General features: G+C 36.3%; 1 protein-coding gene across 3 annotated transcripts in view; it reads left to right on the top strand.

Annotated features, from left to right (window-relative positions):
- Window positions 1-25,123, top strand: part of ncalda (neurocalcin delta a) — a 38,803-nt gene that overhangs the window by 4,168 nt on the left and 9,512 nt on the right. Inside the window, exon 2 of one of the 3 annotated variants that reach the window (XM_066682847.1) lies at window positions 10,294-10,361. The exons of 1 other annotated variant lie outside the window; for it this stretch is intronic. The gene's annotated coding sequence lies outside the window, so the exon portion shown is untranslated. Of the gene's footprint in view, window positions 1-10,293; window positions 10,362-15,745; window positions 15,901-25,123 lie in introns of those variants that run through there. One more of the 3 variants, XM_066682848.1, reaches the window with a different exon arrangement.

The following is a 25,123-nucleotide window of genomic DNA, read 5'->3' as shown; positions in this document are numbered from 1 at the left end:
AATTAAATCAGGTCTGGCAGCATTTTGACTTGGTCCCTGTACACACAGATAATAAAATGCTGTTTTAAGTCACTGAAAATGCTCCCCAAGGTGGAGATTTTTGAAAATGCTTTTGTCACTGTTTTCGTGTGGACGAAGGTAAATATTTTCATAAATGCTGACATCACAAAGCACACCTGTCTCTGGCTGAAACATAAATAACTCTTTACTCCTTCTAAAATAAGTCATTAAACAACAATGTGCAATTATGAATAAATGCTGAATTATACATATAATGCACTATTAAGATCTAGATCCAGTAATTTTATATCTTGTATAGTGCACTACATGGGGAGTATGGATTGATTTAGGTTTAAACCTCTCTCCCTGATTTAGGTTTCTCTCGTGTTGTGGTGTTTTGAAGTCTCTCTTTAAGAGGTACTTTTGCCCCCTACAGGATTGGCATGATAATTCAGCTGTTTTTGTATTTTCTCCGACAGCGAAATTTAAAAAAATGGAGAGAGGAAAATCTTGGTATTTAAATAAAAATGAATCTGTGTGGACAGGGCCTAAGAAAACAACAGAATGGTGTGCACACTGTGCAGCATCAAACAGGCATACAACGTTTGATTTCTATGTTCAGTCTCAGAAAACTAATGCAACAGAAGAGGAAACTAGCCCTAAGCATATGGAAATAATGGAGTTTACTTCCAGATCACAAAAATGCATTTCCCTTGCTCTGAAATAATCACAAAAATGTCAGCAACAGATACACTGCCCCTCAATTTTGTACAAGCTCTAAATGTTAATTGTAAAGTGTCCTTGGGTATCTAGAAAGGCGCTATATAAATGTAACGATAAATAATTTAAAAAAATAACAGCGCATAAAAGGCTATAAAAAGAGAGCAAATGCTAGAGTCCTACATGAAAACTTGTCATTACATGAGTGGCAAAATTTTTTTTTTCAGTCACACTATTTGGAAAAATGACAGCACAGAGGACGAATACAGCTCCACAGTGAACATAACAGCCTATGTGGGGCTTGCCAAATGCAGTTTAATAAAGAACTCACTTGAGGAACGTGGATTTGCAGTGTTTTTTGGACTTTAGGGTCTACTATCTGTTAACCACTCATTAACTGTTAAGGTTACTCGAGTATAAAAATAATTTGGAAAGCACATCCCCACTAGTAACAGCCAGGAGTCCTGCTCTTGTTTTAGAGCACACAGCAGTTGAAATATTGATTTGTTTGACCATAACACAGGTCACCAGTGTGTGGTAATCCATCCCAGAAGCTCCTTAGCCCAAAGAATTCAATGACACTTTTGGACAGAGTAGACATGAAACAGTATAAAAACTTAATATCATTATAATAGTGGCCAAAATGATAATGCTTATCAGTATTTTAAATAATAAATTATTGTTAAAATATAATTAGCAGACCTATGCACATTTTGTTTACATAAAGATTTTAAAAATGCTCTCGCTTGCTACTTTTGTGTTCATGTTAATGACTTTTAAAGACTTTAGAACTGTTAATGGTAACTTTCAATCTATGTACTTTTAAACAGAATTTCATTGGTAAACAGTTGAGTTGAGTCTGCAGAAAGTGTGGGGGGGGGAAAGCCTCACTTCACTCCAATCAATTCTGTTTTCTCTCCTAGGTTAAAAGCTGCATGTTTGAATATCAGCCTATAGAATTTTACAACTACTGATAATGACTTTTGAGTTTTTGATGTTGTCCCATAGAGCTGTCAGTATTTTAATAATCAAGTCGCCTGCATCTTGTTTTTACAGTTGGCCTTATTTACAGTAGTGATGGTTGTGAGATTAATATATTGAATTGTTACTCTAATTAAACATTACTAATCAATAAACAATCAAAAAGTTATATTAGATTTTGTTTAACAAGTAATCCTAACTTCATAAACCTCTTATTTATTTATCTTGTTGAAAAACTCGAGGTCTGTTTTTAAGAGGCATTTTTATTTATTTTTTTATTTTTTCAAATAGCTCCTACAGCACCCAAAAAAAAAATTAATGTGGAATTAACAAGTGGCAAAATGTTACAGAGCACCATTTAAGGTGGAAAGAGCCTCAGAACCTCTTTACAATGTAGGCTGAAGCAAAACAGAACTATATAATTATAGCACAGTTTAATGTGGAACAAGGCAAATTTGTGATGCTAGCTAGAATGCTTTATTTTTGGATGAGATGTCTGTCATTTGAAAATTAAACAGGACAACTAAACAAGCACTTTTCTACAGCCACCCTAAACAGCATATGTTTAGAAGAGCATCAGCTACATTAGCGCAGTCATCAGGAACTTGGCACAGGACAAACCTATGTTACATACTGCGTGGTTGTGACTGAGAGACTTATGCGAATTTTGATTGACTAAGAACAGACATTTATTCTTCATTTTTCGAAATATTAATAATGTCAGAAATTTTACTGTGTTTTACATTCAAAACCGGTAATTGTTTCGTGTCTAGGACAGAGTTGATATGTTTTACTGTTGGGACAGTAAAGTTTTACCTCTCTTTAAAGTATGTTCATATATTTATTGTAGAGCTTGACAATGGTTTCCTAAAGTAATTCTGAGCTTATGCAGCTATAAATGAAGCACTACTGATTAGTGATTGACCGATATGGGTTTTTTGATAGCTGATGCCGATTTTTAGACAGCAGTAGTGGCCAATATTCCCATTCCTCAGGCAGTGAATAAACTAGAGGCAATATCATGATTTATTTTTTACAGAAAATCCTTCAAATTTGTAAAAGAAACCATTCAGATAATAACTTAAATAAAAGACAGTGATGATAAACCGAAGAGTTCATGAGTCCCATTTACTTTCATTTTTAAACTTGTGTCTCCAGGGGTCTACTTTCATCAGGTAAAATTTGGAGTTGATACCTCATACTCATTTGAAGTTATTCAAGCTGGAGCAGACAGTGGACAGATGGCCTCTCCAAGTGTCTCTTTAGACCCCAAGCTCTCTATAAGGAAAATGATTACTTTTACTGCAAAAATGCAGTGTATATATCTTGTCTAGACCTAATGTCAACATCTTAGTGTTTTTCTTTACTTTCTATGAGAAACTGGTCTCCTGTCCCTCACGAAGTGGCCACTTGCCCCTCACCAATCAGTAAAAACCCTTAGTTATGGTGTGTTTTAGTCTGATGTACTGAGTTTATTTCTGATGTTTACACTTGTTCCTCATGGAGTACAGTGTTCCTTTAAATGACTGACGTGTTAAAAGGTGAGAGCTGCAGTCTGATTGGCTGTAGAGCAAGGCAAACTCCCCCACATCCACTGCTGTATTTAAATGTCCTCAGTCAGGGGAAATGTAACTAGTAAAATACATCTAAGCTTTGAAAAATGTTTATTGACTTGATTATTGTTTGTGGAGCATGTGGCTGCCAAATAGAACCGTTTGAGTCTCTCTCGCAGTGTCTGGGTCTCCCGGTGTCTGCGCTGAAAACATATGCGCTCTGCTGCTTGTTTGTCCCTCCTCCTTGGGGGCACATTGCCATAACTCTGCCCGGATTGGTCTACAGACTTGATTGACATGTCGTTGGAAAGCTGAGGGCCTAAGCTACGTAGCAGTAGGTGTGACATGGGTTCATGGGGATCATATTTTAATTATTTTTTTGAAAATGTGTACTTTATCTGGATTTTTTTCGGCGAGTACTCTTGACACAAACATGAGGATTACTCACAAACGGTTTGAAGGAGAGACTCAGATTTAGTATCGTTTTGAAGGGGACTATCTAAGGTAAGTGCTGCTTTGCTAACTTTGTGTGTGAGCCGCTTGTGGGCTCTTCAGGCTTCGAGAAGCAGCGGTTTTGGCATTGATGAGGAAGAAACCTGAAGTTTGGAATATCTTATTCTTTCGGCTTTAATTCCTTAGTCCTACATTTTAGCGTATACTGGTTTATATCCTCGTGATCCCGAGAGTCTGCCCCGAGAGTTCGATTGGTGTATGAGATGTACACACTGACTCAAATATGGCGCCGTGAAAATTCTGAAAATCTGTAATGCCACTAATATTTTTTTCATAACAATTTCCAATAATATAGCAAAAATACTTATTTATCAGTGGGATTATATATAAAATGATTAAATCAATGAAAATCAGTGACATTAAGCTTTAATTTGGTACAGTAACTGTCGTTTTGGACCTGTAGTACTCAAGATATATACATTTTATAGGCGAAATAAGAGGCTAAATAACACTGGGTTTCTAGGTTACAACTATCAACTCAGTCGTTTATGATGCAGATTACTGAGTGTAGGTTACAAGGAGCAGCCAGTAACAAATGGTGAGAGCTGAAGAAGAGAAAATAATTCATACCGTTTTCTCTGAGACGGTATGCAGCTACAGGTTGGAGACTTGTACTTGTGCTCAGTGATGTCTGCCTGTAAGATGACAAAATGGATGCAAGGGTCACTCTAACAGCCAGAATGACAGAGCTGCCCACACCATTGCCTGTGTGCAATGTGTAAATATCGGCCTCTTGCGCTAATATAAAAAATCAGCCCGATTAATCGGCCGGCCGATATATAGGTCAACCACTACTACTGATGTAGTACTGTTTGATGGATTGGAGATCAAAGTTATTCAGCTTAGACTTGCATCCTTTCCTTTAAGCACTGAAATTCTTCCAGATTCCTTGAATAATTTTTTATTGACTTAATTATTATGCACTGTGAAAGTGGTGAAATATTGAAATTCATTTTTAGCCAACTTTGAGGAAAATAGTTTTTTAATATTTTAATACCTTTTCTCACCCATTTATTTTACATTTTCCACATTTTGATTGTCAGGTTTTTTCCATTCAAATGAGAAGTTAAAATGAAAGAAAATGAATCACTACACAAAGTTTTGGAGAAAAATCCAGAATTTTTTTTTTTTTAACCCAGTCTCAAAATCTCTAGTAATCTAGAGCAGATGGAAATTGGTGACACTGATGCAAACCTAGCAGTAGCATAAACCACTTGTGTGTTCCTGTGCCAGACCTGCCTGTTTTCTTTCTCTTTATTTTTATTGTATTTTGGTTCTTTTATTTGGCAGTGAATATGTGCTAACATATTATCTGCCATGAGGGAGTTGGCACATTAACGTATCTTGCTTTTCTTTGTCAAGTTCTATCACTGCTGAAGCTGTGCCAGTGAGAGCAAAGCAAGTGAGGATAAAACATAACATTCGAAGTCAGATTTCTATGGTTAGTTTCTCTTTTCGGCAGACCATAAAGCTCAATCTAATATTTTTTCATAATTTCCAATAACATAGCAAAAAGGATTATATATAAAATGATTAAATCAATGAAAATTGATTGCAAGAAAATTCAAGGTGTACAAGAAGGGGAGAAGATGGCTTAACTATGTTTGACAAAATGTAAAAATGACAAAAATGTACTTGCGTAATATGTGGGGATTTTTTTTTTTATGTTTTTCCCCTCCCCTCATATGGCATAATGCCTCTAATGTGACTTACTGTTGATTGTGTGGGTGATTGGCTCTACACATAATTTAAATAGCTTGAAAAAAAGAGTTGTAAAATTTGGGCTCTCCTTGAAAAATTGCATACTTTATTGATTTTAAAACACAACATCTTCAACAAGCTTCACTTTCACAAACATATGCATAAATTCTTACCTTTTGAATGTTGAATGCAGAATGTTGAAAAAAAATGTAACATAGTGATTGGGTCAGAGGCTAAATGTATATTCCCATAGGTTTCAAGTCTATTTTTACTAACTCATTTGGTTTATCTAGCTTTTTAGAATTGGTTTGTCAGGTAAAGATTTGTTGTTAGGAATTGTCATTTGATAAGGGTTTACAATAATGGGTTTAATATAATACAATGAGGGTTTAGTATAATAAATTCTGACTGTTCAAGCCTTGTGGTAACACCCAATAACCCTGAGCTCCTTTAAGCAGCTCATTAGATTTGAAAATTAAGCTAATTTGGGTCTAAAAAGAAAGCGGAGGCATATGCAGATACCGCATTTAGGGATTTGTACAATATAAAACAAAAAATGTTGAAATGAGGGAAAATAAGTGAAAATCTTATAGAATATTTCAGATATATTCTAAATATTATAGAAAGTTTCCAAAATGCTTATGCCACATCAGTCTAGAATGTAATCAATCTTAAAAATAAATAATATTTTAAATGTATATTTTTCCATATCTGATACGGTTGGTTGTAGATGGTCTTCAAAAGAAGACTAGCTTTCTTTACATTTGCTCAGGTTTCAGTTGTTATACACACTTGGCATCTCGTCCCTCTTCTCAGCAAGATGTGTATCACTCAGTAGGTGGGCAGATTTTTCACTGGTGTGATGGTGAGTGACTTCTAGACAGGCAGTTCCTATACAGTTAAGGCCATCATCAATAGTCTGAACTGTGAGCTTAAACATGACTTTTTTTTTTTTTTAGCAAATCAACATGTTAATTGTATGCACCACATTTTTCAATTTTGCCCTAGCTGTATGTTCTGGCTTAATTTATTCTGTAAGTTTGTTATTTCCTAAATAAAATCAAGTAAAAATACACTGGCTAGTGTGTATTTTGAGTTTTAGTATATATTTAGATAATAATTAGGTATATGGGAAACAAATAAGTAGCATGAATAGCAAAATATACCTGGAATAGAGAATGCTATTTGCTGGGGTGTTTTTGATAAGATATTTCTTGGTATGCACTTAAATCTGTGTGCAAGCTTAAATTTTAGCACCAGCATATGTATCTTTAAAAGATGTTTGAAGTTCTATGAAGTTTTAGGCCACACACCACTGTTTAAGAGACATAATCTGCAGTAGGGCTTTACATTCAATTAAGTTACATGGAATAAATTACATGAATTGAAGGCCTTTGACAGTAACTTGTAATTGGATCAGTTGTCATGAAACAGAGGTTTGAAATATTGGCTAAATCTAATCTTGTTAGTACTTTTTATAATTTTTCCTGACAATAATGGTAGCATTAAAATTAGGGCTGGAAATGGATTGTTTATACATGGAAATCAGAGTGCTATCTTAAAATCACAAGCTCTGCACATTTATGTATAGCCTGCATTATAAATAGCAGCATAAGCTAATACTGCAGTGTGCATGACAGCATCCAAATTACAATCTTGTACTCTACATTCAGCGTTAAAATTTAACGCCAGATATTTCATCTAAAAAAAAAAAAAAGTTGTGAGACATTATGTATAACATTGCAACATTGTTCCACATGGTTGACATTTCTGTTAAGCGGCCGTTCTGAAATCCACACATGTAGTACCACAAATGGTGGCTTCTACAGAAAATAGTTATCATATACAACATCTGTACGTAACTTTTATCAGTGAAAATGAAGAAAAAACTATTGAACTTTAAAGAGCATGTTGCATGCATCCTTTTATTTTATTGAAAAATATGTATAAAATATGCAATAAATACCTGTGCTCCACTTGCATTGTAACATAACTCAGAGGTGTATTTTTCCAAGGACCAAACCATGTTTCAAATATCTGCTTGGAATAGATTTTCTTTTCCTTTGGTTGCTGTTAGTTCAAAGAGATTCTGAGGAATTCTGTCATTATAAACCTATTCTTTGTGAGTGGGTTTCAAGTGCATTTGGAATATGGACTTTGAACAAACAAGATGGTCCAGAACTAAAGCAGAAGTTAACAAGTAGTACTTAAAATATGTCTCTCTGTAATCGCCTAGAGTTGTAACAGATAGCACCCACTCAGTTCTGCTGGCAGAAAGTAACCACTGTTCCAAGATTAATCATCCAGCCGTTCATTGTTAGATTCATGATCGGCCAGTCTTCATGGTGAGGTGTGAATGCTGCATGCAGTTAACCTCCACAGAGAGAACAGTGCAGCTACAGCAAACACATTAAGCTCTCCATCTGAAATGAGACAGGAAGTTTTTCTCTGAGTGGGCTGAAAATCGTGACTGCTGGCTCTGCCACGAGGAAGAGAGCTGAAAAACTAAGTACTTGTAGGCGTGCAGCTCCAACCCCCAACCCCTGCCCCACACACATACACACCTGCTAGCATCTTCTCTACTACATGTTGTACTCTGCATTTCAGCAGACACCCACATTGCCATGACAGATATTCAATAAGGAAAGAACTTTCTGCTATCTTTATTTTATGTGTTGCTGGTGTTGAGTGCATTAACCTGGGTGTTTGCGCATTTAATGGCATTTTAAGTGCCACTTACATGCTGATGTTGGCCTCAGCTTGGTTAAATAAACAGATCATTTGAACATTTTTATTTTATTTTTATCCCCCCCCCCCCTCAAATTGTCTTAAAGTATTGTCTAAAAGATGATTTTGTAGCTGCATGGTAAGAAATTGTACATGTTTGGAATGCACAAACCGAATGTGGTCAGCAACAGTTTTATTTTTTATTTTTTTCCCCCCATCCCCTCTCTATCCCCTAATGTTATTGAACAGAAATAGTAATTAAACTCTCCAGTCATTTAGTAAAGAGCATCACTCACTCTAATCTTTGCTTTAAGCAAATAGGAATAAATGACAAAATTACAGAATCATAAAATATTGTCCAAATCAGAGTTAAAACAAACAGTAACGCTACTCTGCCATGACTGCACATACAAATAGCATTCCCCAAATGTCTTGCTTTTCATTCTGCCACACAAGTTAAAGCATTTACATAGCGTTTTTTTTTTAAATGAGTACATTCTGCTGCCTTCATAACATTTTCCTGCACAAATTCTCTACAGAGGAATGCTTAACACATGTAAGCTGTAGGAGTTGTGCTTCCACATTGCTCATGTGACAAACAGTATACATGAAAGGCTTGGGACCCTTATTTTGCATGTGAGGGAAAAGGGTTCTGTTTCCATTCAGGCAAGCACAACATTGCTCTGTTTGACACAGTTGCTTTTACTACTGTCCCAGTATACTCATACATTCATGTGGTGCACAGTGATTGTAATGTAATATTACTGTGAAGTGTTTATCGCAGTATCTCAATGTAGTGACTATACAACATAACTGGTCATACAGCCCCAAGTGTAATTTTAATGAAGAAGTAAGCTGTAAAGGAACAAGGTTCAAAATCATTGTGATGCTTCACTGACCTGTAATATGGAGAATAAACTGTCTGTTACTACTCTGGGTATACACACTCCTCCACTGTTTGCCTGCAGCTCAAAAGCCCCACCCCACAAGTTGATGGGATTTGACCCGTAGTTTAGTGACATATGAAACCCTGGTGGTGTCAGGGTTGCTCAGCAATGTCAATGTCACGTCTTCTAGTATATATATAAAAAAAACACCACAGCATGTAAAAAGATAGAAAACTCGACTCTTACTGGAGAGGTCTTTAAGTTATGAGATTGTTCGGACAGAATTTACTTTTGCTTCCATCACTTTATGCCCTGCAGTTCAGTACATTTTTAATGTGATCTAATGAGAGTCTCTATTCATAAGTTTGTAATGCTTTGATTACCTCATTTAGTAATGTGCAATCTAAAACTTCAGGAATGTATTATTTATTTTTATTCCATTTCATCACTAAACACTGCAGCATTGTATGAATACAAAATATAAAGCTAAAACTGATTTGATAATGTAAAAGTAGTATTTATGTTGATGAAGTCATTGAAGTATTTTCAGAATGTGTAACAATGCACATGGATATTTTTAAACACTGCTTAGAAGGTAAAGTTTATCTTTCTGTAACTGAAGTATTTTTACAGCAACCAGTAAACCTCTGCCATGGTGGTACCTTTTTGAACTGAAGGGTTATGGTCACACTGTTAATAGCATGTAACTGTGTGCTCATCTCTCAAATTCTCTCTCAATTCTGTCTGGCTGTTTATTACATGATGAGGTTAGAGAGTTCACATGGACAGCAAAAAATTGGTTATTGGGTAATACTTTGATCTACTGCTAGTTCCAAAGTTTATATTAAAGTGTTATGACCTTTAATGGTTAAATGTTTTAGTGGTGACTAACAGTATTCTTCTGATCAAATGACTAAATCTTAAACACATGGGGGCAGCTGAAGTGAATAGCTAAGGCTCATAACATTTTATTAATTATTTGTACATACTTTTCAGAAAAGTGCTAAAAGTTGTGATTTGTTTATTGTGATGTAGGCCCATTTTGTTTTTGAAAAGCATAAACCTCTATTTAGTAGACAAATCTTCTTTCTAGCCTACATTTGAATTGATTGTATTAGCTGCTGGTCTTGTGGTATTCCAGTAAGTCCAAAGGTTTAAAATATGCCTGAGTGTTAGACTCAGACTAACAGGCTGATGGTTTTTCACTGCAGATTGGCTGGCTCGGGGCATTTCTCACCGAACAGTGGGGAAGATTGAGGAAGTCCTGCCAGCTCTCTTTGTGAGTACTGAGTGTGTGTATATTTGTTTGTGTTTGTTTGTTTAGATTTTAGCTCCCCTTCAACACAAATATTTCTGCTAGCTTCTTCCCACACTGGTATTTATGTAATGACCTGCCTTTTCATTAAAATTGTCCATCATAACCTTTTACAGTGCCTGACAGTGTGATAACTAGCTAAGTATATAACTTGTAGTCAAAGTGTACTGGAAGTGGATAATGTGTGTTGCTCCATTAGTCCAATTTATTTTCAATTTTGTGGTGCTGTGTGACCTGCCCTGTGACTCTTGAGCAAAGCTCTAGCTGTAGTGCCTGCTCTTTTTCCCATGACTCACTGGTTCTTGCCGGGCTGAGGGAGGGCGAGATTCCCATGCTCTGAGATACACTCAGACCTTGACCACTCACACAATCCTCACTTGAACAATTGTATGTGAATGATCCACATTTCCTCTAGAATGCCCTTGTTCTTTGCCTATCTTGTACAGCCTGATGCTATCAGTGGAGTGGTAATGATATTGTTTTTTAGCTATGAATAAATTGCTGTGCTGCACTCTATCTGCCATTATTCCATATAGGGACTGGGAATCCGTGGTGCTCACACAATATTCAGGGCTGGATTAAAATAGCCCTAAATAACCACCTAATGGAGGCTCCGGGGTGTAGGCATCACTTGTGCTGATGACATCTTTGTCAGGATTCCAGCCAATAACACTCCTTAACCTACTTAGCTGAGCATTACTATACTTAGAATAACTTCACTAACTAAAGTGGAATAGTGTCTTCACTTTTGCCTTTGTTTGTGCAATTGTGGAAGAGATTCACCTGTTTTGTACCCTAAAGTTCCAGGAGAAATGTAGAAATATTCAAGTCCTCCATTGTTTGGCAATGAACAATCTTTCAAGCAGACATTTTCCTAGTTATAAATAAGTCTGTTCAACAGTTTGCTCAATCTACCAGTCATTCAGGAGTAAAGCTGTGGCTCAGTTGTGGGAGGGGCGTGGGTTACAGAGGTATTTTTAGGGAACTTGAATTGAGTAGGCCTGTCACAATGAAGACATTTTACCTCACAATTAATTGGCTTAAAATACTGTTTCTTGCTAGTCTGTACATAGTAGCCCTCAAGTAATTATAAACTAAGCTTAAGTTGAAATGTTTCTTCCCACAACATTTTCAAGGTGTTAAAGCACCTAGTCAGAAAATAAATAAATTCTCGTCTCTCTCAATTGCTGCTGTACTTTATTTTGTTTTACATGTATTCACCACAATCCAACTGATGAAAAAGCACCAAATTCACATTCTGTTAGCTGTGATTCTTATACGTGAATATGATTTATGGTAATGTCAAGAATCCTACAAGTAAACTCCAAACACCAATTCATTTGCACATTACTATTGCAGTGTACCTACTCAGCTTGACACATCCTATTTCTTTTGCAATAGGAGAATGTAGTACCTGGTAAGTGGCACCTATCACATTTGTTTTTAGGAAACTTACATTTGTTGTTAATGGCAGCTTGTAAAATTATGCTGTGGCATAATTTTCAAATGCTCCTTTGAATTGGTGGCTGATGAAAAACCCCAGTGAGAGGCACATGTGCAACAAGGAATGAAAAAACTCTGATCTGTGAGAACTGGGGAACAGACATTCAGTCCTAAATAAATAAAGAAATACATCTGAATGCATGATGATTAAACAGTGCTTATCATTTCTGATGCTGTTGTGGTTTTCAAAATCCACGATTCCCATTAGAGACAGCTTTTTGTGACATCACCAGCTACATTTCATGGGGGAGCTCTGCTAATGGAAAAATGACCAGGGACTGAAATATGTGCAGAGCTTAGTAGGTACCAAGCAATGAAAAGCGCCATTTGTAATGAGGTTTTAATCAGAAAAAGGTTAACTGGGTCATGGTAAGACATGACAGAAAGTTATACTGGCTCTGTTTACTGTAGACATGAGAAATCTGGACATAACCCTCTCTACAGATTTTACTATAAACTACCCTTAAAAACCATTTTGTGATGAATATTCAAGCCACCCTGTTGGTGCTGAGACATTAGTGATATCTGAGGGGAGCTTAGTCATTCCTGGTATAAACTTGCTCTGTTTACTAAATGCTGTATGTCAGCTGATTAAACAGATGCTGGTTTCCTGGTAGTCACCTCAGCAGGTAGCAGCATGCCTGTAGTGCGACATGCATGACTCGCCCTACCCTGTTGGCACAACAACAGTTGTTAAGCCATGTCACAGTTGATGTTTTCAAAGGCCATGTGTGCAGCGCTCTCATAACCAAACACTATCTTGACACTCCAGTGTGCGTGACCTTTTTAGTGCCTGTGCATTTGCCATTGTAAATATAGCCAAAAAGAGCCCCATGCAAGTCTCATTGCATTTCCAGGATTCCTAATGATGTCTGTTGAGGGGAGAAAATATGGGGACAAATGCCTATTTTATTCCTATTTATTAAGAAAAAAAAACCTTAGAGTGCCAACAACAGTTATGTAGACTTTTTGACCTGAAATTTCAGTCATATTTTTCTATAAGGGTTCATTGCAAATACAGCTGTCCTTGATGCCTCTCTCTCTTTCACTGAAGTATTACAGAATGAGAGACTTGCAGTAACTCAGGTGACTTTTCATTTCACTGCGAGCTATTCTAGAATGAATGTGGAATGACCTTTTGTCAGTATGTAACTCGGTCAACTCTTTAACATGAAGCTAACTCAAAGGGGCCGCATCTGCAGCACCTACGAGGCCAGTCTGTTTTGTGGTCTACATAAGTTTGCAAAAAAGGCTTCTCACTCCTGAGCTCTTGCGTTGAAACAGGCACTGAAACCAGCCATTTTTCACTGAACTGTTGGAAAGAATGGTTGTGTGTGTGGGTTTTATTTATTTTATTTTTTTTTTTTAAATCCTTTTTTTTGATAGAAGACCTTTTTTATTAAGGTACAGTTATGTCCCTTTTTATTATTTTTATTCTGAATTTTCACAGCACAATGAAATTTAGCTGAAATTTTGATGACTGAAGTTAAATATGTAACACATGCACGATGAATATTATAAATTTTGTCTTAAATGCGTATTAGGAAATGAGTTCCATACAGTTGGTTTGAATTTTTGCCTTGTGTTTGCATATAAATGTGTAGACCCCTATTTAGGTGAATTATGATTAAGGTCATTTATCAGTATGCCTGTGGAAGATTATGGACTACATTCACTTTTGATATGGAGGTTAAGCTAAGCCACAGCACAGCTGCTCTCTGATCACGTGGATGCATGTAGCACACTTTGGTGATTAAATTTCTGCCTGTAGAGCTCTGTTTTAATGAAAGTAAAATGTCTTCACAGATAGTACAGTTGTGTAATATCAACTTTGATACTTTTTAAAATGTTGAAATATGTAGTTTTGTTGATGGTCCAAAATGCTATTCATAGTTAAATGTAGCTTTTTACTATGCAAGGCAGTCACTAAGGTGTGAATGTTTGGGACCGTTTCTGTAGCTTGCTATGGAATTTATTTATTTAAATAGATGTATTCTACTCACAGATTCACCCACACAAGTTTAACATAAAGCCAAAAGGGGAGCATTTAATTGCTTTGAGTAAATGACTGTCATTGTTACATTTGTAATAGGCTTTGGACAATTCCTTACCAATAGCCACAAAACTCTTTTTGAGTGATGATCAAGTGTGAGTAGTATTTTTTATTTATTTTTTATTTTTTATTTGTGTGTGTAAGTGTGGATTGTTGGAAGGAGGATATAAAATTATTAGGCTTGTGTGGCCCAAGCCTCTATTGGCTGGAATGTGTGTTGCTAAAGCCTGACCGCTGGCTGGAAGAGAGACAGAAATATCTTCTAATAATTTGCTGATTTTTTTATTTTTATTTTTTGTTTAAATGATTGTGATGTAAGTATAATGAAAGAGCTAATCCGCTCTTATTTCCATCATCCAACTTCCTGGGGTGACATGGTCTCTGTCACAGTTTGTTTATCGGTCTGCCTGTTCTAAATGTTGTCGGATTTTGAATTATTAGTGTGCTTAGTGTTTGTATTTATTAATCTCTCCTTTCTTGTGCTAAGATAATAATCCTGAGAGACAAGATTTCTTCAAACCTTTGCTTATTAATCTAATATAGGCTAAAGTTAATATTTGTGCCAGTTGAGGAATCTCTGATCTCTCTGGCAAATCACTTTCAATCCTTAGATAATGTTCTCAGTGTAAATAATTCACAATCACCTTACAAATCTTACACTCATCTTACAATACTCATCTTACGCCCTCCCTCTACATTTTCTTAAAGTACTGTATCCACCTGCTCCTTTTTAAAACAAACATCTGCCATTATTTGTCAGCCTTCACTCCCAATTGCACTTCTTAGAGGCTCTTTCTTTGACGTTTACTGTGCCTCCATCTGTGCCACTCTTCTGCCCAGTAGAATTTCTTCCTATTAGCACCCCTCCTTTCTCAGATTCTCTTGTCCCTTCTATTCAAGAAGCCACCAGATGGTATTCAAATCAGGCCCTTTATATAGAAGAGACGTTTTCCGTGCTCTGAGGACCACAAGGGTAGTTAACCCTGAAACTGTGACCCTCAGAGCCTAAAGGGCCTCCAGCCTATCTATTGTCATGGAGTCCCGAGAACATAGCCGAGCTCTCTTAGGACTGCTGTGCTTTAGCAGCAGTTACCACAGCATTTGCCTTGATTAGGACACAGCATTTTTCTGCAAGGGACAAAAAACAAAATCACATTGCAAGTAATAAGGAAATATGTGAGAACTAAAGCATTTCTTCTGAAATGGGGGTGGGGCTTTTTATTATTATTATTTTTAAGTATAATGTGTTCAAGTACTGTTTAATGTAGTCTCATCATATTGTCCAGTTTTTTTTATTATTAATTTTTTTTTGAAGTGCCATCCAATATAATACATTTATTTCAACGAAATCACAATAAGCATTGACTCTGAGTCTAACATTTTGTTGTTTTTCTTTCTTCTTTTGTTCAGTTTCAATCACTGTAATCTGTCCTTTTCTAAAGACTACTCTTTTTGAACGAAGAATTCTGATGGTCATAATTTATGATAAATTTTTTTATTAATGTAAGTGGTCTAGTTGTTGCATTCATTGTTCTAATGCACAATTAAGGGTGCTGCATTGGCTAATCATGTCCTTCACTCTTTCTCATTTTCTTGCTGTCTTTTTCTGAGTCTTTTTCAACACAGCCTCTGATAGATGACCTATTGAAATCTCTGCACAGCCGTGTGCCTGTTGCCAGAGCAACGAAAGCTCGCTTCTGCTTTTCATGTGACCATGTGACTTGGCGCTGACGTCAAATGGGGAGGTACTCTGAGTTTTTCGTTTGGCTGCTTTGGGCTTTGAAAGATCTTGGACTTATTGAGTTGACAAGGCTGGTCACAGACGCATAGTGCCTGCTCTGTGTTGCTAGTTTCATTTTACTGCCTGTTGCTCCCAGTGTTTGTGACTCGGTGGGGAAACTACCAGGTTATGGGCTGTTAAGGACTTGTTTTGACAAAAAAGAAGAGGTATGTCTCTTCCTCTTCTGTGGTAATGCCTGAGGTTTTCATGATTAACTGTTGCAACAGGTGCTTTTGAACCCAGTAATTTACTTTTGTTTTTCAAATTTTTTATTGCATGCTGATTCGGAGCTCACAGATAACAATAGAATGGTAATGAATCAACTTGCTTTATTATCTTTTAGTCTTTCTTTCATGCTCTCTCTCACTCACACACACATGCATGCACACTGACTATTCATTCAGTCTAGTGATTGCCTTTCAAGCCCTCCACACAGCTTCTCTGTTGTACCCGCACTTTCTCTTTTCTTCTTCTCAGTCTTTTTCTTTTTTTCTCACACTCAACCCATCCATTTTTTTTGTGGTCCATCTTTCTCACTTCCGCCACCCCCACACTAATCTGTTTGAAGTAGAGACAGGATATGAGGGCATTGCGTTCCCTAGAGGACTGTGCTGGTATGTTTGCTAATGTTGATACTGAGACTAGAAGAACTTGCATTTTATTTGTGTTATTGTATGTGCCTGGGAATGAGGGACATGAAAGAGATTGAGTGCTGGGTGTTTTGTATTTCTTTTTATGTGTTGAGTGTGCTGATGTTTGATGCAGTTTCTGTTTATCTCAACCCAATAGGCCGCTGCATATAGTCAACTATTAGGTGTTATGAAGAAAGCATATTGCAGGAAAGAAGGATGGAGACAGAAAATGAAGCTGGCTTGAACTCTGTTTAGATATTCCAGTTATTCTCTTTTCCTTTAGCCCTTCCAATTTCATATCTCCTCCCACTCCTTCACCTCTTTCCTCTCTCCCACTCTTCATCTGTTTAAGCTATGTTCTTGTGGAAGTGGAGTGTTCACATCATATTGGCTGCCTCTTTGAATAGAACCGTCTGCACTGATATCCAGATTGACTTCTCTGTTTTTATAGAAATGTAAAATTATTTAAAACCAAATTACTATTAGATGAAAATAAACAACCAATTCAGCACTCATTGCAATAATTAAGTAATATTAAAAAGGTTTCATCTAATTTTTAATAAACATATTTTAATCAGAAGATTTCTAATGCAAGTTGAGCAGTTGTACTAATGATGGCCCAGAGCTAGTGCTGGTGTTTGAGACAACTTTCAGAGAGGACAACCCTATCTAAACCAAGTATATTGTAGTGCAATGTGTGGAAATCACATAAGGATATGCAGAACTATAGAGAAGGATCTGATGATCTGTCTTTCAAAAGCTACAGCCATCACTAGCACCAGTCATGGAATTTGTACTTACTCTATATTGCAAAGCTATATTTAACTATATTTAGTTTATTTATTGATGTGTTCATATATATTCAAGGTATTTCATCAACATTTTAGTATTTTATCATAAAATAAAGTGCACATTATAAGTGTCCACTCCTCAGTTTCAACAAAAATTGAATATGTAAGGTATGTTTTAATAAGTTTACTGTGTTATTGTCTCAATGCCATAATGCTGATTTTGTTTCATTCATTATATGTACTAACATGTCCTCTTGCATATTTTGCTGTGTTTCACACATCTCATCCAGTCCCATTTTAGAACAGAATCATCCATTTTGTAAAATATGTTAATAATAGGTGGCACAATCTTACAGAAGTTCTTGGTGATTGTACACTCTCAGCTGGTTCTTGTGCTAGCAGCCTGTGTAGGTAGTAGAAGTGAGGAGGTCTCTGCAGTGCCATGGATGTAGCCAGTGTTAATACATGCACATGTGCACAAACACACACACATACTGAAGGCCTGTTGACAGTGCCCACACAAACACACACACACTCATTGGAGGCCTGTTGGCAATGAGGATAAGAGACAGTGCTGGCAGCTCCATCAACACAGCCCACACGTGTGGGAGGAGATTAGCCTCACAGCAACCACTGCTATTGTGTGTTATCAGCCTCGTCTGTTATTACAGCCTTAGAGTGTTTGTGTGTGTACTTGAGCTAAAGCATTGACACTTAGATGCAAAATCAATCAAACAAAAAGTGAAAGTGACCCTCATGTGAAACCATTTATCTGCCATTACATTTTTGTATTTTGTTTTCTGTGTTTGGAATGTGAATGAGTCTGAAATTGAACCTGATCTGATATTTAAAACATTAAGGAGCAGGTACAATCCAGTCATTCAGTCAATTATTACATGTACTTTTTTGACATTATAAAACATTAAATAAAACAAAATGCTTTGAGCGGAGAAAAAGTTTAAGAATATAACATTTTCATGTAACAAAGACAATTTTGTGAATTGGAGGCTTTGTCATGGTTGTTTTATTAAGTGTTCAACATTGTTAGGCTAGGTGTCAGCTCAATCTCCTTGCTTCTATGAGCCCTGAAATAATTGGAAAAGCGAGTGGAATTCAGTTTATATAATCAAATATAAGACCTGGCTCTGGGGCTGGTTTCCCTTTTCCAGGGCGTGCTAACAGAAGTCTTGCTGAAATAATAGCTGGTCTTTTTATTTTTATTTATGTATTTTTTTTTTGCCTCTGTTATTCAGCCATTTTGGAATTAATTTTGGATATAGCATCATTGCGTTATAGACTTGCATAGTTTTATAGACGGTCATTCTTCTCCACCTTTTAAAAGTGGCTGTATATGTGCAGTCCTTAATCCACAGTAAAGAATTATCACACCTATCATGTCGTATGGTCCATCTTATGGCTTAGAGAAAAAGCTTGGAAGTGAATTTAATGCATGACGCTAATACATGACATTTGTTAGTTCTAGACTTTAATTTACAGTGTTGTTAGTACATCATTGGCGCAAGATGTGGAAACAAGTCCTTGAAGTTTGGAGTTTGAAATGGAAGGTATAAGAACTTTGGACACTTCGTTGAACTAGATATGTTAGAGAAGCTGGGAATTCAGCTAGTGACTTGGCGTCAAGGGAAATTTCAGCTCTTGGCTTAATTTGTCAGTGCTGTTAACAGTGACAGATTTATTCTACAGTAAATGGTTATTGCATTTCTAGGATTGGAAGTTTGTTGCACTGTTCATACTCTCTAATTTACTCACCAATAAATGGATTTGAATTGCATAGCTATTGAGACAAGATTAAATTATAGGCTTAAATTATTTCTTCAGCGTCAATACCTTCTGCATCAGGCTTATATCTGGAACAGCGAGGCAATAATGAACTGTCAGTGATGGTTTGCAGTGACAGCTGTGTGGGCGTCCCCATTGTTACACTCTCAATGGCCCACTTAGATAAGGTCAAAGGCCGTTGAAGCCTGTCTCAACATGGGGTCTCAAGCCTGTGCATTGAGAGTCTTTGGTGGAGTTTGCCAGCTGTGTAGGATTGACTACGGTTTTTAGAACAGTATTGCTTCTTATAGATTTGTATAATCGTCTTCAGAAGGAAGAGATTGACTGTGATAAGTGTACCTGTGAGTTTTTGTGGCCAACTGTTCAATTTATTGGAATATGTCTAAATTTTTTATTTTATTATTTATTTTATTTAAAATTAATAAGGGATTATGAGATACCTAACATCTTCCTATTGTAGGTTTTGAATTAAAATGTGTTAGATGTGAGATCAGGGTTTTTTATTTATTTATTTATTTTTTAAATATACTATTTTTGTTCATGCTTCACACTCTACCTCAGGGCTGTGTGTCAGTGTCCACCAGATAGCAAACTGGACACAGCTGCTTCTCTTTTGTAATGCCTTAGTAAAGCAGGGCAGGAGGCAGTGTGGGAGAGAGAAGAACCAACAGGGAGAGATATGGCTGTTTATTTTATTCATTTCGAAAGGCTGTTTACAAAAAGGTATTTTTGTCAGGAGACCTTTTTTGTTGAAGATAATTCAATTTAAGGAAAACTCAGTAAGTGAAGTAATTAATTTACAGAAAAGAAGAGACCAGCAAAAACTACCAGATTAAAAAAAGTGCTTTTATTTTGAGACTGGAATATCTAGATTTTGCTTCAAATCTGAACGAAGATCACACATCTTCCCACTGCGAGAAGTCAACTGAGCCTTGAATGGGTGTGTAACTTTAAGAAGTTGTTACTGAGCAATGGGAATTGGACAATTAAAAAAAAAAAAAAAAAAGGCAACTGATAAGACTTATTAGAATATTTAACATGTAGAGGATCTAGATGTTTTGAAAATTATTGCATATTTCTTTGAAAAAAGAATTCTCCTGAAAAGACTGGAAGTGGAAAACTGCAGAGGGAAGTAATGGACTTATTTCTTTCTGTCCTAGTGTTGAAGAATGAGATCTTGGTGGTGGTTTTGGACTGGAAAATAATCTAATTAATATTATCTGTAACTTTAGCACAGTTTCAGAGTAATATGGTAGCTTATTTTGTTTTTTTCAGGCCATCTCTCTTAGATTTCGTGATGTGAAGTGTATGCATGAATGTTTATGTATGAGTTTTCTTCCTGCACTCCTAATAGCATACTAGATGCTAATAAAGTATTTCAAATGCAGTTCCTTCAGTGAATCTTTCATTTTGAAGAAGTTTGCACGAAAATAAGAGATTTCCCCCTCCACTTACTGAATAGTTAGCCTAGGTGTTGTAGTTGGCTGATAATATTATACACATTTTTCTTTAGACATCTAGGACTACATTTACTTATCTATTCAATCTGTGAATGTCAGCACTTTCCAGTCACTACTGAATTTGAATAAAATTGTGAAAAGCCACTGTAAAACTTTGCGCACAACTTTTTAAAGCCACTCTCCACTCATGATCTGTATGTTTAATGACGAATGTGCTCTGAAATGGCATGGAAAATGAACACTTTTGAGAGTTTTCTGCAATTCTCGTGTTTTAGATTTTAGTGTTGGGGGTCGCTAATCTTGTTCAGCCTGTGAAGTCCTATTGGGATTGCAGTAGTATATCAAGGGTGGTTGTGATTTGTACTGAGGTAGCATTAAACATGGGACCTCAGTGCAATGTCGTTCCACATACTGTAGGCTACAGTTTCTGCCTGTGTGTGCATGCGCAACTGATTCCAGGTTAGCCTCTGATTTTTCATGGAGGTTCTGGGTAGCAACACTGGCATTGTGTATGTTTTCATGGCGATTCCACTGTCAATCTTTCTGTGATTAGACCCACCCACATATCAAAGAGCAGGTGGGAGACCAAAACTAATTTTAATTACTAAACTGCAATACTATAAATATTAGCGCTGGACCTGAATATTCATCTATTCTTTCATAGGATAGATATTCAGTTTTAAATTAGAGATTTGGATATTCACTTTTTATCTGATTTGGATAAATGTAGACTCTCTCTCTAAAGGCAGCAGTTCACACCATGCATGTTCAGGCTCTCCAGTAGTTGGAAGAAGAAAGGGGGGGGGGGGGGCAAAGGGTCTGTTCTCTGAAACCCCCACTACACCTGTATTCAGGCTCATCACCCCATTACAAAAAAGAATGGCGATGCCACAGTTCATTTTGTTGGCTTAGTACCTGGAATTAGATCATCTCCAAAAAGCTCTGGTTAACTTTTACATGCACTGTAATTCAAAAATTAGAACATTTGTTGAATTTCAAAGCTGAAGCTCGAGCTATTCAGGGTGTTACTTATAAATATACATTAAATTTAGCATGGTTAAATTTCACTAGATTCACACTAAACAGTAAGAAAGACAGCTTTTTCTTATTTGGTGGTGTATTAGAAAATGTTGGCTAGTAATGTTAAAGACACTGTCCTATTTAAACTATATTAAAATGTATTTTGCTATTAAATTTAACAAGGTTAAACATTTAAATTTAATAGCAAAGTAAATTTTAATATAGTTAAATACAAGTGGACAGTGGCTTTAACATTACTGACCAACATTTTCTCATTAACCACCAATTAAGCAAAAGCAGTCTAGCTTTCTTTCTGTTTTAATGTGAAGTGTGTGAAACAAATAAATGCTCTCAGCCAAAAAAACAAGACTAGGCAAGCCTAGTTTAGCCACACTGCCATTTGCCATATAGCCATTGTCACAGAGGTGTTTCTGGCATTTGAAAAACAGGAAATACCCAAAATACATACCCTTGTCATTGGAAGGTCTGGAGAAGCTTTGGTGCTTCATATCAATGTCCTTGTTGTTTAACATGTGCTTTAATTTTGTGATTGTGTTTTACAGAAAATATGTAGGGCAAGAATAATAAATGCAGAAATGGAAAAATATATATCTTAGCTCAGCCAGTACAGGTGTTACTTCAGTTGGAGGAAGGAATTCCGGGGCAGAAATTGTTAGGACTGGTACCACAGTCATGGCGATGCTCAAAGTTTGCGCTAACAACAGGCATAATGAATATGCAAGTACAAAGTACTTGTTTTTTTTTCTGAAACCCAAGCAAAGAATAGACAGTCCAATAAAATTAGCCCAATATTCAACTACAACAGTTTGCTCAACTTTAACAGCAAGTAAAATAAGGAGGAATGTGCAGAACGTTCATTATTTCTGTAAATTTATCAGCAATAAGACTTCAATATATATTTATGATCACAGTGCTAGACCAGTTATTTGTTGCAATGCAGCTACATAAATGAACACACAAAATTAATGTTTCTATTCTAAACTGTTAGAACAAATAACCATTGTAAGCACCTGATGGCTCACCTCACTTATTATGCAGGTACAGTTGTACTTGATCTGTCTGATACAGCCAAAATACATTCTCTGAATAGGAAGATTACGTTTTAAGGTGTCCGTGCACAGTTACAGTAAAGATTGTGAAGTTAAGGTGCCTGGTAAAGGGGAAAAAAACCTTTAGTATAACGTCCTCAGATATCAAATGTCATGGCATTGAAGCAGCTGCAGACCTTTCTGATTTCCCCAGTGCCAGCGATGTGACACTATCCTTTGTCAAGCACCATCCGTTCTTGTATGTAGAAAAAGAATGAAAAGAATGTCTGTACAGTCTGAAAGGCTGAAAAATAGTGTCTGAAGCATTTTGTCCTGGGTCATCTCACCTCTAATACTGGAACACTGAGGAAACAGCTCTGTATTATGAATAAATAAACTAGTGTGTGAAAGCAAGTGTTGAGTCAATTCAGGATGTAGACTTAAAAAAGACAGTGATTTATAGTTAGGAAAAAATACTTCAGGAAATCCTTTGAGTATTTTCAATTAAAGACTGTGTTTGTTTATTTATATATTTATTATTTTTGTCTTTCACAAGACCTTTTAATCCTTTGTTAAAATGTCCATGGTTGAGAAGCAAATAGGCAGTGATTTTGCAATCACTTGCATGACAATGTTATATAGAGGTTAGATTTGTTGCCATACTCTGTTCTTTGATGGTGAAGGTCCAATATTGCCTAGTACTTTTTTCCCCAGAAGGAAAAAATGAAGCTGTTGAGTGTGATCAGCTTTCGTCCTCTTTGATAGAACCTATAGGCTAAAGGCTTAATCTCTTTAATCTTTTTCAGCATTAACAAATTATCACTCAGATCAGTGGCCTGTTTTTGAAGCTCTGCGGTCATACTGCTGTCATAAATCACTGAAGCAGCAAGAGATGAGGGAGAAAAGGGCCAGGAGTTTCTAATGGTGTTCCTTTTCAACAACACATGCCTCATTATGTGGTTTATTATAGATCTAATCATGACCATCGTTGACATTGAACTGATGGTTCTGTGCATTTTCCCCTTATTTATTTTATTTTTATTTTTACTTAAATCACAGCTTCCACTTATACTGTGAGCCTCATACATTTTTATATTTTACCATACATACTTCACAAACAAGCACATTAGCCCACCCAATAATAATGCTTAGCATAAAGCTTTTTAATAATACATTGTTAGCAGTGTTAACGGAATGAAGGGATAAATCTGAAAGAATTGATGAAATAAAAATCCATTGTTCACAATGTGTGACATCTCCATGATGTACATTGGCAGGTTTTGCATTAAGATATTATGACGTTACATGAATAAAATCTTTTGAAGCCTAATGTGGGCCAAACGTCCTGCCCCTCTGGGAGTTATCAGGTATCAGGATGATTCTGAAGGCCATTTCTATCACTTGTCCCCTGTATTATTCATACTTTTTATATATAATTCTGACTGATATGCTACAAAGTAGTCTTGCGCACAATTTTATGTAAACATTGGAGAGCAGTTGACCAAATTTGATCTGTTGGATATCTAAATGAAAATAAGTACACAATGTAAAACGTGAAAAATTAATTTGACATACCCAGCATAAATATTTCACCTATTCAGCATTCACTGTAAACAAATAGGCTGCCTTTGGCAAGGAAAAAGTTGAGAAGCAGGATGTCAAACTGGCTATTCTTGAGAAAGCACTGTGCTGACGTTGACTTTTAATGATGTCAGTGAATGCATGATACATTAAAAGAAGGATATGTACACTCCTACTCAAGTAGAGTAATGGAAAATATCAGTTGACAGTAATTACCTTATATATGCCTGAATGCTTTGGACTGCAGTTTGAGTTGTAAACACCTGTCGTCGTCTGTAAATTAATTTACCTATGATAAGACCTGTGCATTTATGTGCCAAACTAAGCAGAAATTGTTTCCAGTGCATATTGGTATAAGTTATTTTCACTTTTGGATATGACAGGATTTTTTTTTTTTTTTTAATAGACTGAAGTCTTTTCATCGTAGGTAGTTAACAGGCTTTGACCAGTGTGAACTCCCTGCTATGAACCACAGCCATAAATATATCATGAAGTCCAAAGAGTTGCTAGGAAAATTGAATAAAAACTCCCTTCATAAAACATGGAGCATCATACTTAGAACTGATGGTTCATAAAGACATGGATAAAACAAATCTATTAGGCTGTAATTTGACTAATGAGCCATATGATGCCACAACCAGGGTCGGGTGTCTTTGGGGAAAACAGGTTAGTTAATCTCAAATTCCCCACAGCTCTGTAAGAACACAAGTAGCTGCTGGAAGAGCAGAGCTAATGAAGGGAACTGCCCCAGAGCTCGTCTTCCACTGTTAGTGACCCATTTACATTCATAGTTAGTGTGACCAAGTTCTAATAACTTTAATTTGGGAATGAGGCTTACAAAATGCCGTACTTCTACAGTGTTATATTGAGGTGAGTAATGTCTAGAGTATTGCAAAATGTAAACAGTTTAAACATATCCTATATATTGTGAAGACAATAACAGTTAGATATTTACCAATCAGCTAAACGGTAAATCATTTTACAGTCCTTGGCAATTTTATCAGCTCTAATTACTTTAGTTTCAATGTGTAGTTCTACAGTTACAGACTGTAGAGGA

This window comes from Hoplias malabaricus, chromosome 10, assembly GCF_029633855.1.
Source record: "Hoplias malabaricus isolate fHopMal1 chromosome 10, fHopMal1.hap1, whole genome shotgun sequence".
NCBI lineage: Eukaryota > Metazoa > Chordata > Actinopteri > Characiformes > Erythrinidae > Hoplias > Hoplias malabaricus.
The sequence above is the reverse complement of the archived record's forward strand: the minus strand, read 5'-3'. Positions and strand labels throughout refer to the sequence as shown.